The sequence below is a fragment of the Rhyacophila brunnea genome, unplaced genomic scaffold (assembly GCF_057557595.1).
Source record: "Rhyacophila brunnea isolate RB1 unplaced genomic scaffold, BYU_Rbru_1.0 scaffold_17, whole genome shotgun sequence".
Taxonomy (NCBI): domain Eukaryota; kingdom Metazoa; phylum Arthropoda; class Insecta; order Trichoptera; family Rhyacophilidae; genus Rhyacophila; species Rhyacophila brunnea.
The window spans coordinates 37,590,237-37,603,748 of record NW_028232827.1 but is presented as its reverse complement, the minus strand read 5'-3'; positions in this window follow the sequence as shown (position 1 = coordinate 37,603,748).

Sequence of the window (13,512 nt, the reverse complement as noted above, 5' to 3'; positions counted from 1 at the left end):
GAACAATCACTGCTTAAAACTTGATGTTTTAACAATACCAGTAAAATGTCCCTTAAGAACCTACAAATCAACATTGAAATTAAGCGCCGTCCACCGAAACCCACCCCGCACCACACTCGGTCTTAATCGAGCGTATCGTGGGACCCTACAATTGGACTGGGAGAAGATGCCCAAGACTTAGGTTGCTACGCTCAAAGTGAGCTCTGACTGAGTTTAATGAGTTCACTTTAATTGTTAATATTTAAGTGCCAGGGAGATAAAAGCACATGGAAATTACGAACAGAAAATGAAGTTACGTTGGGAATATATCAAAGAAAACGAAAGTTATGTGAAAAGATCTTCACGCCCGCAGTAAGACGCCGCATTTTTTTTTAAATGCAAGATAATTGACCTTAGTAGCAACCAAATCGGACGGGCCGTTGTTGTATTATAGATTATAGATAGATTAAAATGTCAACATTCTGTAACTATTTTTAATACCAATGTTGCAAGTCACGCTCTAATATATTGAAAACTTGTAATTATTTGAGAAAGTTAAGGGTTAAATTCTGAACACTACAAAAACTTTCAAATAAACATATTTGAAAATGATAAGTTATTAGGTAGCTATGTTTTATTTTTTAGGGTATTTATTAAGTGTGTTTTATTTTCGAAACTGACATTAAATTCTTGCCAAGATTTACTTAGGTTTTATGCGAACTGTGCAAAATGCATCGGACAACTGATTTGATAATACCCACATATGGATTTTCTGCGGTAAAGAATCCACTGGAAACACATACCGGGATTGACAGGGCTGAAAAATAATTAATTAATTGATAATATTGCACAGTGTCGACATGACAAATAAAAAAATGTGAATCCAATCAGTACCATCATGGTTATGACGTGTAATACTGTAGCATCGTGTGTGTAGCATCTTTCAAATGGTGAGGACAGATCAGGGCTCGAAATGGACCGGGGAGTACTGTAGCGCCGTTCCGGTTAGTGAAATCTGTAAAATTATTACTCCGTCTTGTGTAAAACGATATTTTGACGGTCTGAGCTAGATAGGCCTTATAATATTATAAAATCTAACGCACTTATTTTTTTATAAACTACACATAAAATTTGATAACTAAATATCTTCAGAAATTTGTCGAGCGCTCCGGTTCGTAAACTTTTTCATTTCGAGCGCTGGGACAGATGGTTTGAAATATTAAAACGTATGTTTATACTAATTATATTGCATTATAATATTTATTTTTTAGCACTACAACAGGCCATGAGGCCCAACGACAGTAATGTAATTAATAATATAAGTCAAACAATCACAAACAACCGGGCTTTGAGAAAATCACATAAATATATTGTGCCCTCATCGGGATCGAACCCAGAGCCCTCAGATGACTATTTTGGTTAAAAAAAAAATATATATGTATATATATATATATATATATTTACTTATATGCAGTTAATTTATATGTTAGAGGGGAAGTTGGTGTAGTTTAGCATCCCCCAAATATGAAAATTATCAGATTGATTTTAAACATTTAAATTGAAAGCCAATAAACTATACATTGGGCTTAGACAACAAAAAAATGATTTTAATTTCTAACATAAAAATTTCGAAACACTAATGTCGGGTTTTTTTAGAAACCCAATCGTTAATGGAACTGTCAAAAAAATCTCGGTGTCCACCCGAATTCCGGAGTGGTGTAGGCCTGAACAAAAACGATGCATAAGTGCGAGTGAGAAAGTATTCGGTACCCTTATAATCTCTGCGACACGCGCTAGAGTAAGATAAAAGGTTTACAGATCTGGGAGATGTTTTGCTACGGTGTAGCCGGCAAATCTTAGCTTATTGCATAACTAAGCGTAGATAACCCTGTTGCTAAAATTGCTATTTCTTGTGTTAAACATAAAGTCAGTGGTAAATATTTTTAGTTAATTAAGTAGAAGTGTGTTGTATTAAAATATGGTAGCCGTACTGATAAGCAAGAAGATGGTATTACGTTTCATAGGTAAGTTGATACATGTTCGTGATAATTTATTTGTATATTATTATATATTTTAATATCAGTGACCTAGTGTTTCTTTAAAATAACTTAAATTATGGATATCTTTACCTAATGGTTGCATTTTGACCGCTTAAAAATACTATATAACGTAAAAAAAAGAAATATATATTTTAATTCTGAGCGTCTAGTGCGAGCACTAGCGAAATGGTCTATGGTCTCGAACATTTGTAGACGAATGCGTTCGCTCGCCCACAAACCAAACGCACGGCACGCGGCTTCATTTAGCAATGCAACGGGTGGCGTCTAGATGTATCTATAGTCTATGGGTGTAGGTCATGGCTGGGAAGGGGTGACAGGGCTCTAGCCTGGGGGCCCGGCGTGTCGGGTTGACCAGATAAGTGAGATAAACACACATCATAAATTAGCTTTAATAGTAAAAAAAAGTCTATTATACTTCATGGCCATGAACATTTTGAATTATATAATAATCGTGCAATATATTTTACAGTACAGTACATTTACAATACAGTTTCATTATCAAAGTAGATGTATTAAAAGTCGCCAATAATTCACTGTATAAGTACCCTTAATTTTAACTAAAACACAATTTGAAAAACGTTAATGTAGTATTTCACACTGTCAACAATTTAATTAAAATAACATACAGATGAGCAACAATTTAAGTGAAAGGGGTATTGTGGACATTTAAGAGGATGATAATACTACGAATATACCTCACCAAACTACAATATCGTTGCTTTAAATACAAAGTAAGTTTGAGGTTATGTATTATTTTTGTTATTCATGTATTGCAATTAATTATTCTATTTTGTTTCAAATTTAATATAAGTAATTATATTATCAATTTATTTTCAGCAACAATCTCAATTTATTGGATAATATAAACAATCTTCAAGTTATACGTACTGTCTGATGATATTACAATTGATGAGAATTTTGGGTAAGTACTTATGTTTCTTTTCAAAATGAGTACTTAATTTATTTGCTGTTCTTTCATATTTTGTAAATTTGACATTACATCTGAATAAATTGTTTCTAGAATATGTCATAATTTCATATATATTCTCCTTTTTATTATTCATGTAGGTGGAAGTACTTGGAGAAGTTGCAGAGTATGTTGTTTGCGAAGAAAACATAGATGTTGGCTATGATATTGACTAAATAATAATAGTTGCAATAGCTCTTTTCATAAACTATTTAATTATTACTTCATGAATCACTGCATTGACAATACAATGATATCTTTATTAAGTTTCATTTGAAAATTGAGTAATTTGAGAGGTTTTGTAATAATAGTTTTGTGAAAGTATTTTTTTTATGCCAGTCTATTATCATAAAAACTTTTTTTTTCAGAGCTGTGAAGTTATGTGAGTACACTGGAGAGTTCATCATGGATCATATGGGTTCTAACAACAAAAATCTTGAAAGTGAAGATACTTTCCTGTCATTTTATAAACTATTAATATTGTTCTAAATCTCAGTATTATGCAACATTTTTTTATACCACGTCCTGTCATTTTTCATAAACTATGTTTAATTTAACGTTGTTCTAATAAAGAATTAATCGAAAAAGGTATTTTTATTCAATTTTAAACACAATAATTAAGCCCTGTAGCAAAACATTTTCACAACATCAAGGTTCAATAATCAGATAGAACTTTGTTGCTCTGATTTTTTTCGATTTTCAGAGCAATAAGTTCCATCACAAAATTTTAATGTCTGGATTAGATAATATCAGATTTATTTAGTATAAAATGCTTTGAAAATACAAACATAATGCAATAACAATAATATTGTTAATATCTACCAATTTTCATTGCATATAGTTAGGATTTCATTCATATTCAAAACTTTTGAACTCAATATCTCAGTTTCGTATAAATGCCAGATGATACCTTGTTGTTTTAAGGTCACGAAATATGAAATTTTAATAACATATTTTCTAATTATATCTATATATTTTAGGTACCTATTATTCATTTTTTAGAAAAATCGTAAGCCTAGTAATTAACATCTTTGTTCTAAATCGGAACATGAATTATCCTCAAAAGTCAAAAATAGAGGTTATATACGAAGAATGGTTGTTACTTGTTAGCCATTCTCCCAACACATTTGGGTCTTTACGTTGGGTTTCAAACATTTAAAAACATGTATTTTTTCGAGTCGCGGGATCGAACTCACTTCTTGATGGACGACGACACTACTAACTAGGCCACCATGGGTGTATTCATATAAGAATATGTAGAAGTTAGAGTAGTTAAAGTACCTACATACTACAATATTAATCATATCCAAAATTAATTAAATTACTGCAGTTATCGATATATTATAGTGACGTAGAATGCTTGATATAAAAGTCGCCCTGCCCTGTAGGTCGATGTTTAAAATCCACCATTCATTAGCACAGGGTTTCCCAAACTATTTTCCGTGGAACACCAGTGTTTTTGTGTACTTGAATAGGTGTTCCGCGATAATAATTTGGAAAGGTTGTATACACTGCAGCACATGTAAAGATCTTCTATTAAGTAGAAGTAAAATAAGTAAAGAATCTACTTCATATTGAAAGGCGAGTGATGATCAATCTCCACTGATGTTTATGACGTCAAGTATCTTGGTACAGGCGGAGGACCATCTTTTCTCACACCGTGCTAATGAAAGAGATGGGGTAGGTATATTGTTTTACCTGACCGGCTGACAAGTCTTGTCAGATTAACGACAGTTTCCAAGATTGACAGAACAGTTAGTCGCGCTAATAAATATTGTTCTTAAACCTGATAAAAAACAGGTTGAAAATAATATGTACGTGTTAAATATTCAGCAAATCAGTGTATAAATTCTGGTGGGAATTTTGTGCGATGAAATGGGAAGGTAGTGGACATAGAGCACTTTTATTAGATACTGAAGTGAGATGGCTATCCTGAAGAAAAGCACTATTAAGACTTTATGAACTTCGAAGTGAGTTATTGGTCTTCTTGAAGACACAAAATAATTCAGGACAAAATTTTGTTGAAGTTTTAACAAATCCTTCATGGTTGATAAAACTTGCATATCTGGCAGATATTTTTACCAAGTGCAATGAAGTTAACTTAGCATTACAAGGAAAAAGTATTACAATTTTTAATACAAGAGATAAAATTGCAAATTTTGATAAAAAAAATACAATTTTGGATTTCATCAGTTGAATCTAATAATTTTGATTATTTTCCTGCCTTACATGTATGTTTGAATGAATTAAATTTTAAAGTAGATGAAGAAGTTTCCAAAATATTTTTAAAACACCTACATAACTTGAAAACAAATCTTTTGCAATATTTTAAGTAAGGACGATTCCTGGGTTCGGAATCCATTTTCCGTGACAGTTAAACCAATAGGCTATGAAAATCTAATTGATTTAAAAATTAGTCACTCTGATTTGATGATTTGAAACAAAAATACAAAGATCAGCATTTAAATGATTTCTGGGCGAGTTGGTCAGAAGAGTATATAAGAGAGAGTTTTCAAAACAAACTATTATTGTTTTACTTCCGTTTTCTACAACCTATTTATGCGAAGCGGGATTTTCTTTTTATGCTACAACGAAGTGCAGGAACAGGCTCGACGCCACACCAGATATTATTAGAATGCAACTTACCAATACTGTGCCTGTTATCAAGAAGATATGCAATTCAAGGACTCAAAATCATCGAAGTCATGAAGCGCCTTATTTATTCATATGTTTATGTTTATATTATAGTTTCACGTTTAAAAATAATTACTAAATAAATAATGTGTTTTAATAACATTTTTTTAAAATTTTTACTACTAGGGATTACCCGACCTAAAAAATAATCTAATTTCCGGGTTTGCGAAGTGTTCCATTACAGAGAAAGTTTGCAGTGAATCATTAGCACATGCATTCAACCTGGCAATTCAGTTGTCCTACGCATTTTGAGCGGTTAGCATAATAATATGTTGTAGTAAAAGCACAATACGTAAATTGCCGCGAAAATTCTAATATGTCAGTTCCTTGATAACTTAATAATAAGAATTAAGATTTTCAAATATATTTTACTCAGACTTTATGGGAGCACCTAACGTATTCGAATTTAAAAATTTTGGACGTATTTAGAGCAACCTCCCGATTATGTATTAAAATAGTGTAATAATATTAACTTTAAATATATACCTATATAAGATAAAAAAAATATGTTTATTGATAGGTTAGTTTCATATTTTGTATTGTGTAAAACATGAAACATTTATTTAAAAATACGTATTATAAGATTTGTGATATTATGGTATTATAAAAAACAATTTTAATATTCTAAACTAGATTAAAATATTATTAATACGGCAATATTTGTATAACATATATAATGTGTCTGTGTGTGTGTGTGTGACCCAAAAATACTTTCAATTTTGTTGATTTTAGATTCTTAAAGCCTATATACATCTGTCCACATACAAATAATCTATAAAAGCTTTATGTTTGTATGGAGACATGTGTTTTTATTCCGCCACGAATGGAAAGCGTTTTGAAATTCACGGAACGACAAGCATGCGTTGAGATATTTTCGGGTTTTTTTTTTATTATTTCATAGGAAGTAGCAACGCATGGTCTTGAATAGTGTTATTTTAAACATAAACGAGCATTTTATTATGATGTAGTTGTAGATTGTAGACCGTCCAAACTTTAATTTGATAATGTTATTTTTATAGTATTATCTTGCAGTGTTAACATGCGATGAGATTTAAACGTTGGGGCACATGCATTACAAAACCGTGAAAAACCGTATAGATATGTGAGGTTGCCAAACGCCATGGAAAAGTAGACCCTGTCCATCATCCCGGGTGAATCTCAACCGGGACGAATAATGTCCTGATACTTTAGTGGCCACGAACACAATTTTTCAAAACTGGCCAGTTTGAATGAAACGTAGCATTTGACAAAATTAGGAAAGAAAGCTAAAATTTACAAATGGAATTATATTTTGAAATGAATTTTCATTTTCCCGATTGAGAATTGATCGAGGAAATAAATCGAATGAAGAGCTATAAAAAGTCATCGACTTATATTCCGGGGTAGAAGGTTGATTTTGAAGGGATAACCTAATCGTAGAATAGGCTTTTGACTTTCTTCCGGGATAAACTAAAATTAAGGTGGAAAAAACATTCGAATTTCAATACCATATTTTTTATATTATAATATTCTTCAAAAAAAGTTAACGACCTTAGTTTTATGTCGGTATGTACTAGGCGTATTGGACACATTCATTAATAAAAAATCAGGTTTTTTTGTCAGTGATTATTTGTGGTTCGCAGATATACACAAACATTAAAAATGGCAAGAAAGTGCATGAACTCATTGCTTTGGACATTAATAATAATAGTGTCAGTGTTACCAACGATACTATGCGAACAACCATGCCATTACCTCATGAGCGTCGACATAACAACTGGAATACAGTTGCCAAACGGTCATTATGTCCATGATGGCTTAACGTACTCGGAAAACCAAACATTTCAATACACGGAGAAGGACAACTCAACTCATTTAAGAGGGTGTACGTGCCTTGTAAAAAATTGCACGAGAAAATGTTGCTCCAGAGGCCAATTGTTGGAAGGAATATCCTGTGTGCAGATTAATGATAGCCTGGTTAATCCATTCAATCCGCCAGTGCATCATGAAGTGAATCTTTTGAAGGATCTGATGGCTCATAATGTCATTGTGGCTCATAGACATTTTGGGTTGATCTTTGGAGACGCGTGTCCAAATAAAGACAAGGAGATATACTACTCTTACCCCAATCTTATTACGCAGGATGAATTTTTCCTTCAACCGGTAAGAATAAATTGTGTAAATAAAAACACACGTGTTACACCTAGGTCAAAATTTTCACAGAATGCTATTTTCTATTGAAGGCTGAGTATGTCATCGCCAGGGCTTCGTCCACTTTATTTATTTCATGACTGTTACATAATACTACATGGGTTTCCAAAGACTAAATGAAATATGTAGAAATGAGCCAGGGTTCTTACTGAACCCTTTTATCCAATTGTTAGGTAAAGGATGAGAATGCATTTTTCTTTAAAACGGTATTTAAAAAAAAATATTTGTCATAATTGATGATACTTCCCAGAATTAGCACTCCGAAAGAGGGAAAGAGTCACTCTTGATATAATAACAAATACACTTTTTTTATTGAGCCTAACAAATTATACAACAAAATATTTATCTCATTGCGGATGGACGTCAAAGTCCAAACAGCGTAGCAAGGAATTACTTAATGGATGAAAAATAATGTCAGTGTCTTCTACGCTAAGCACATAAAGGCTCCCAGCTCCCTAGGACCTAGACCAGGGTTAGCGAACCTTTTTACGTACGCGTGCTAAAATTTTCTAAATATTATTTTTCGACTGCCTGGCGTGTCGAGCAGTTTTTCATAGTGAAAGATTGTTTGAAATCAATAAACAGGTGGTGGAGTGTCAGGTTGTATTCGTGCACTTTCTCCATGGTTTGCCTCATGAGATGGATGTGATCTATGGTGAATCTATTTGGTCGGAAGCCACATTGGTATTCTGCCAGGATTACCTCACCATAGATCATTAACCTGCTATACAGTACAGATGAGAAAACTTTATATGCTCCGTTTAGAATTGTGATCCCTCTGTAATTATCGCACATTGTTTTATCTCCCTTTTTCAGAATAAGCACGATTATACCCATCTTCCATTTCCCAGGTAAAATTTCTTTTTCCCAAATATTGACTATTATCTTGTGGATATGTGCTTCCAACGTTGGGTCACCACTCTTTATCAGCTCGGCAGGCTCCAAGTGCTTTATTGTTTTTCAACGTTCTTAATGCTTTTCTTAATTCAGGCAGAGTAGGCTCATCAATAAATTCCTCATCAGTGTGGTACAATACTTCTACCGGTTTCTCGTCATCATTACTATAAGCCTGATTTCAAAGTGTTGTGAAATAGCCTTTCCATATTTCCATAATGTCCTCCTTTTCGATCAGCATTTGTCTTTCACCATCCTTATAGGAGCTGAACTTGGGTTGATAAGATTTCGTTAGATTTCGAAGAGTCTTGTAAAATTTTCTGGGATCATTGTTTCTTCTTTGATATTCCATGTCTTGGGAGTATTCTCTTGAGCATCATCCGCTTTTTCTTTCGACAGAGCTTTCTTGCAGTTTTTCTCTTTTCTTTATAAGTTCCGTAATTTTGGCGCGTTTCCCTTTGTATGCATTTCTTCCTTGCTTCATTTTTTTCTAACAGTGCTTGCCTACAACCATCATCAAACCATCCTGCATCTATTTTCGCTTTATTTTCCCCAAGAATTTCAGTTGCACTCGTGATAATACAGTTTTTTGTATTTTCCCAGTCCACATTCACATCATCGGTTATTGGTCATTTTTAAGTTTGTGTCTATAGATTCCTGGTAGGTATTTATCCAAAAAATTTTCATCTCTCAATTTTTCAACTTTCCATTTAGTTCTTCTCTGGCCTTCTTTTTTCAGTATCAAGGAGATTTTTTGTTTTAATTTTGCTCTCGCCAGGAAGTGATCAGAATCGCAGACACGCACATCCTCCACTGTTGTCGCTCTTCTTTTCGATATAAAAATGTAATCTATTTGGTTGCATGTATTACTTCCAGGTATTTTCCAGGTTCCTTTGTGGATCTTTTTATGCTTAAACCATGTATTATTAATTATTTAATTATTTGCAGCCGCTAAAAAGCATATACGTTCACCATTATCGCTTATCGTTCATGCAAACTGTGCTGCCTAGCTACTTCCTTAAATGCTTCCTCTTTTCCAATTTTTGCATTGAAGTCTCCCAAGATAATTAGAGCATCATGTGGGGAAACTATTTCGCAGGCTCTCTGCAGAGCTTTTTAGAATCTATCCTTAATTTCTTAAGTCGCATCGTCGGTTGGGGCATAAACGTTGATGAATGTAATATTGAAAAGTGTACCTTTCAGTTTAAGTTTACAAAATCTCTCGCTAACTGGCTCAAATCCTAATACCGCCCTGTGGATATCAGAGCTGATTAGAAACCCAGTTCCATAGCGACCCTGCGTACCTGCAGATCCACTGTAATAGTCTAGTTAATTAGTTAGTGTAGTAGATAACACTGTAAAAGTGTAGTTTCTCTTGATTATGAAACCTGCGTCCTCCCATCTTATTTTATGGAGTGCAGTCACACTCATTTTGTACTTGTGCAATTCAATTGCAACCTCCTTCATCTTGCCAGGCTGCAACATAGTGCGTACGTTCTATGTGCCACATTGAACATATAATCGTTTGTCCTTAATTATTTGCTTCTTTGGTCGTTGGTTTATGGGGAGTCCGGGGTCCAAGGCAGTTGTTTTGATGTTCGTAATCAGGGTTTTTTTTTTTACTGTGTTGGGTGATTAGCCCTACGACGAACCCTCCTTTATCCGGCCTTGGGACTGGCCATAGCGTAGTGTGATATCCCCGTTTGGTCCCCATTTGGAGATGTCTTTGTGTATCTTGAGAGGCCCGAATCGGTATCGAAGCCAACAAATAATAACGGCTGATTGCGAAAATAATTAAATAATGTTTAATATCTGTCTGTCTGTTTCGTAATTAATTTATCGTTTTTAATAGATATTGAGGCGATTAGATATCCCGAGCTACATCTACTGTTAAAAGTAATTGACATATCTCTTTCTCGCTCCATCATACGGGCGATCGCGAGAACGAGCGAAATGCACGATCCGCGCACAGAGTTTTGATTTTTAAGAGAAAGAGGAAACAATCGGTTATCCCACACGAGGGATAATAGGTACAAAGTAGTGGAACTAGGAAACTACCCGGTTGAAAAGAAAATTTTTGCATGGTGGCCTCGTTAAAAGATCCCGTACAATATGCGTGATTTGTGAAAAAGGTCTTTATGGTCTTTGTTATTGGAACATTTAAAATATGTATTGCAAATGATTTTATTTCATTATTTTTTTATAAATGAAACTGTTTTTATATAGCACAAATGCACTTTACTTTAAACACTGAGTTGAGTAAAAAACTTTCCCATTGGTTCAAATCTATAAAATAAAATAAAATAAAACTTTGTCCTTCCACCAAGAATTTGACTGTAAACAATTTTTTATGTTGTAAACTTAAATCTGTATTTGGAATTGTTTTTATTATGAAAAGGGTGATGCCATGAAAAAAATATACAATAGTTATAAGTTCTAAACCTACCCAGTCACAAAACATATATGAATCGGGTTATATTACACAACAATAAAACTACATAGACAAAACAATGTTTCGTACCACCGGTGCAGTAGTATGTTCCCAAATTAACTTAACATTTCGGGCATCAATAGCAAAACGACGATCGTTGTTAGCATTTCTGGCCATTATCAAAAACAACGATATATCGTTGCGTAGCATTCTAAGGGTTAAATAGTAAATGTGTGTAACATCGACCATGTCCGATTCTAATAAGATCATAATATGCGCCTCTACAGAGTGGAGGTTTGTATTAACAGATTTTTGTTTTTACGAGTAATGGATGTAGCCACTTACTAAACCTGAAACACATAATTATTCACAAAAATACGCCTAACTTGTGACGTGCTTTTTCTTTTCATCATAGTGCTCCGTTTATGTCCCTCTAGAGCAGGGTTGGCGAACCTTTTTACGTACGCGTGCCAAAATTTCCTAAATAATATTTTCCAACTGTCTGACGTGCCAAACAGTTTTTCATGGCGAAAAAAAGTTTTTAAGTTTTCTAAGTTTTTAGAATCCAATTGCGTCATGTGGTATAAGAAAACATCGTTATTATAATATTAATACATAAAACAAACACATAATAATTAAACCTGCCGTAATAAAATAATGTGCAGTGGTTCCCATTTTCCTTTATCTGTAAATAATACCCAGTCTCTAGTTGTACCCGGTCTGTGTTGATGACTGTGAACATCTACTAGTGATGATAAAACTGATAAATAATCTAGAATAATTATTTATTAAAAATTCTCAAAATTATCGATTCTTAGGATCCTCTTTGGCTTAAATTACTTTATTTAGTAGCATTTTTGTATAGAATCACCCAGATTGGTTTCTTTACTATATCTATGCATATGACATTAGTTTTAGTATTATGGTTAATCCAGAAACAGTGTAGGTTACATAAATATAGGTAGGTGAATAAATGAAATAACGATAACCACTAACCACACTAAGTACACATTTATTTAAAAAAAAAAAAAGAAACAACAAGTCAAGTGTTCAAACTGCTTTAAGTATCATGATCACAGTTTTTACAAACACTACTTTTTCACATTTGCACAATGATATACATGTCAAAGCCCATTTCTTATAACTACATGATAATGTACTGCAGTTATAATTACATTTGCATGGTTTAACTAAATAATTTGGTAGAGATGTTCATTCGTCATCTGTCTTGGATCGGATCGCTAATTTTGGAGATTTCTTGAACAGGATCGGCGCTCCGGTGCGCTCCCGTTCATTTCGAGCCCTGGTCATTACGTAATGTTTTTAAAACGTTTAATGACAACAATACCATGAATTAAGAATTTGAGATATTCTTGAGAGCTAAGCCCTGAATAATAATGTTGACTATTTATGTCAATATAATACATTTTAATTCTCCATTTAATATAATATGAAAGTATTAACAATAGAATCTACATTTGAAAATAATTATATAAGTGCTTTGATTGAAACACTTGTAAAGGTAAGGATTGTAGTTACTTATTAGTGTATTAACATAAGAATACATGATAATCCATTTACATACTTGTATGTTGGTATTGTATACCTATACAAAAACATAAAAATAATAATAATTAATATTATATAAACTAGATAATAAGTAGATAATACAATCATAGATAGGTAGATATATATATACATAATAGATATATAGGTTATATTATTATTACATTACATTACATTAGATATAGTCAATTCACTGTAATTTACTTTTTTGTTTGTAAGAAGTAAAAACGTTTTTTGATTTTAATTTATTTTATTTGTTACCACCATAATCAGTGTCGCGCTAAGGGTGGCAGCCGACGTCCTCCCCAATATTAAATATTTAATATTTTAAAGTAAGAAGTGATTGGAAATAGCCAAATCGAGAGCAATTTATTTTTAAAAACTAGCTAATGATATACAAAAAATACTGTCCGTACAAACTTATGCTTTATTTATTATACTACCACACTGACCTATCCTATTAAGGGCGGACATGCTCAGCGTAGGTCAAAATGCAGCTTTTATTGTATTTTCAAAGCATGATCCTGGACATTCCTTAAACGTTGTAGATAATCTATTTATATAATTATGAAGCCTTATTATCCTTTATGTTTATTTTAAACATTTGATGACTGCATAAAGTATTTTTATTACATAAAATAGTATTCTTTTGAACCTCTCGCTCTAATGTTTTAGAATAAAGTCATATTTCGGTACATCCGTGTGCAGTGGTGATTTTTTACGTTTATTAA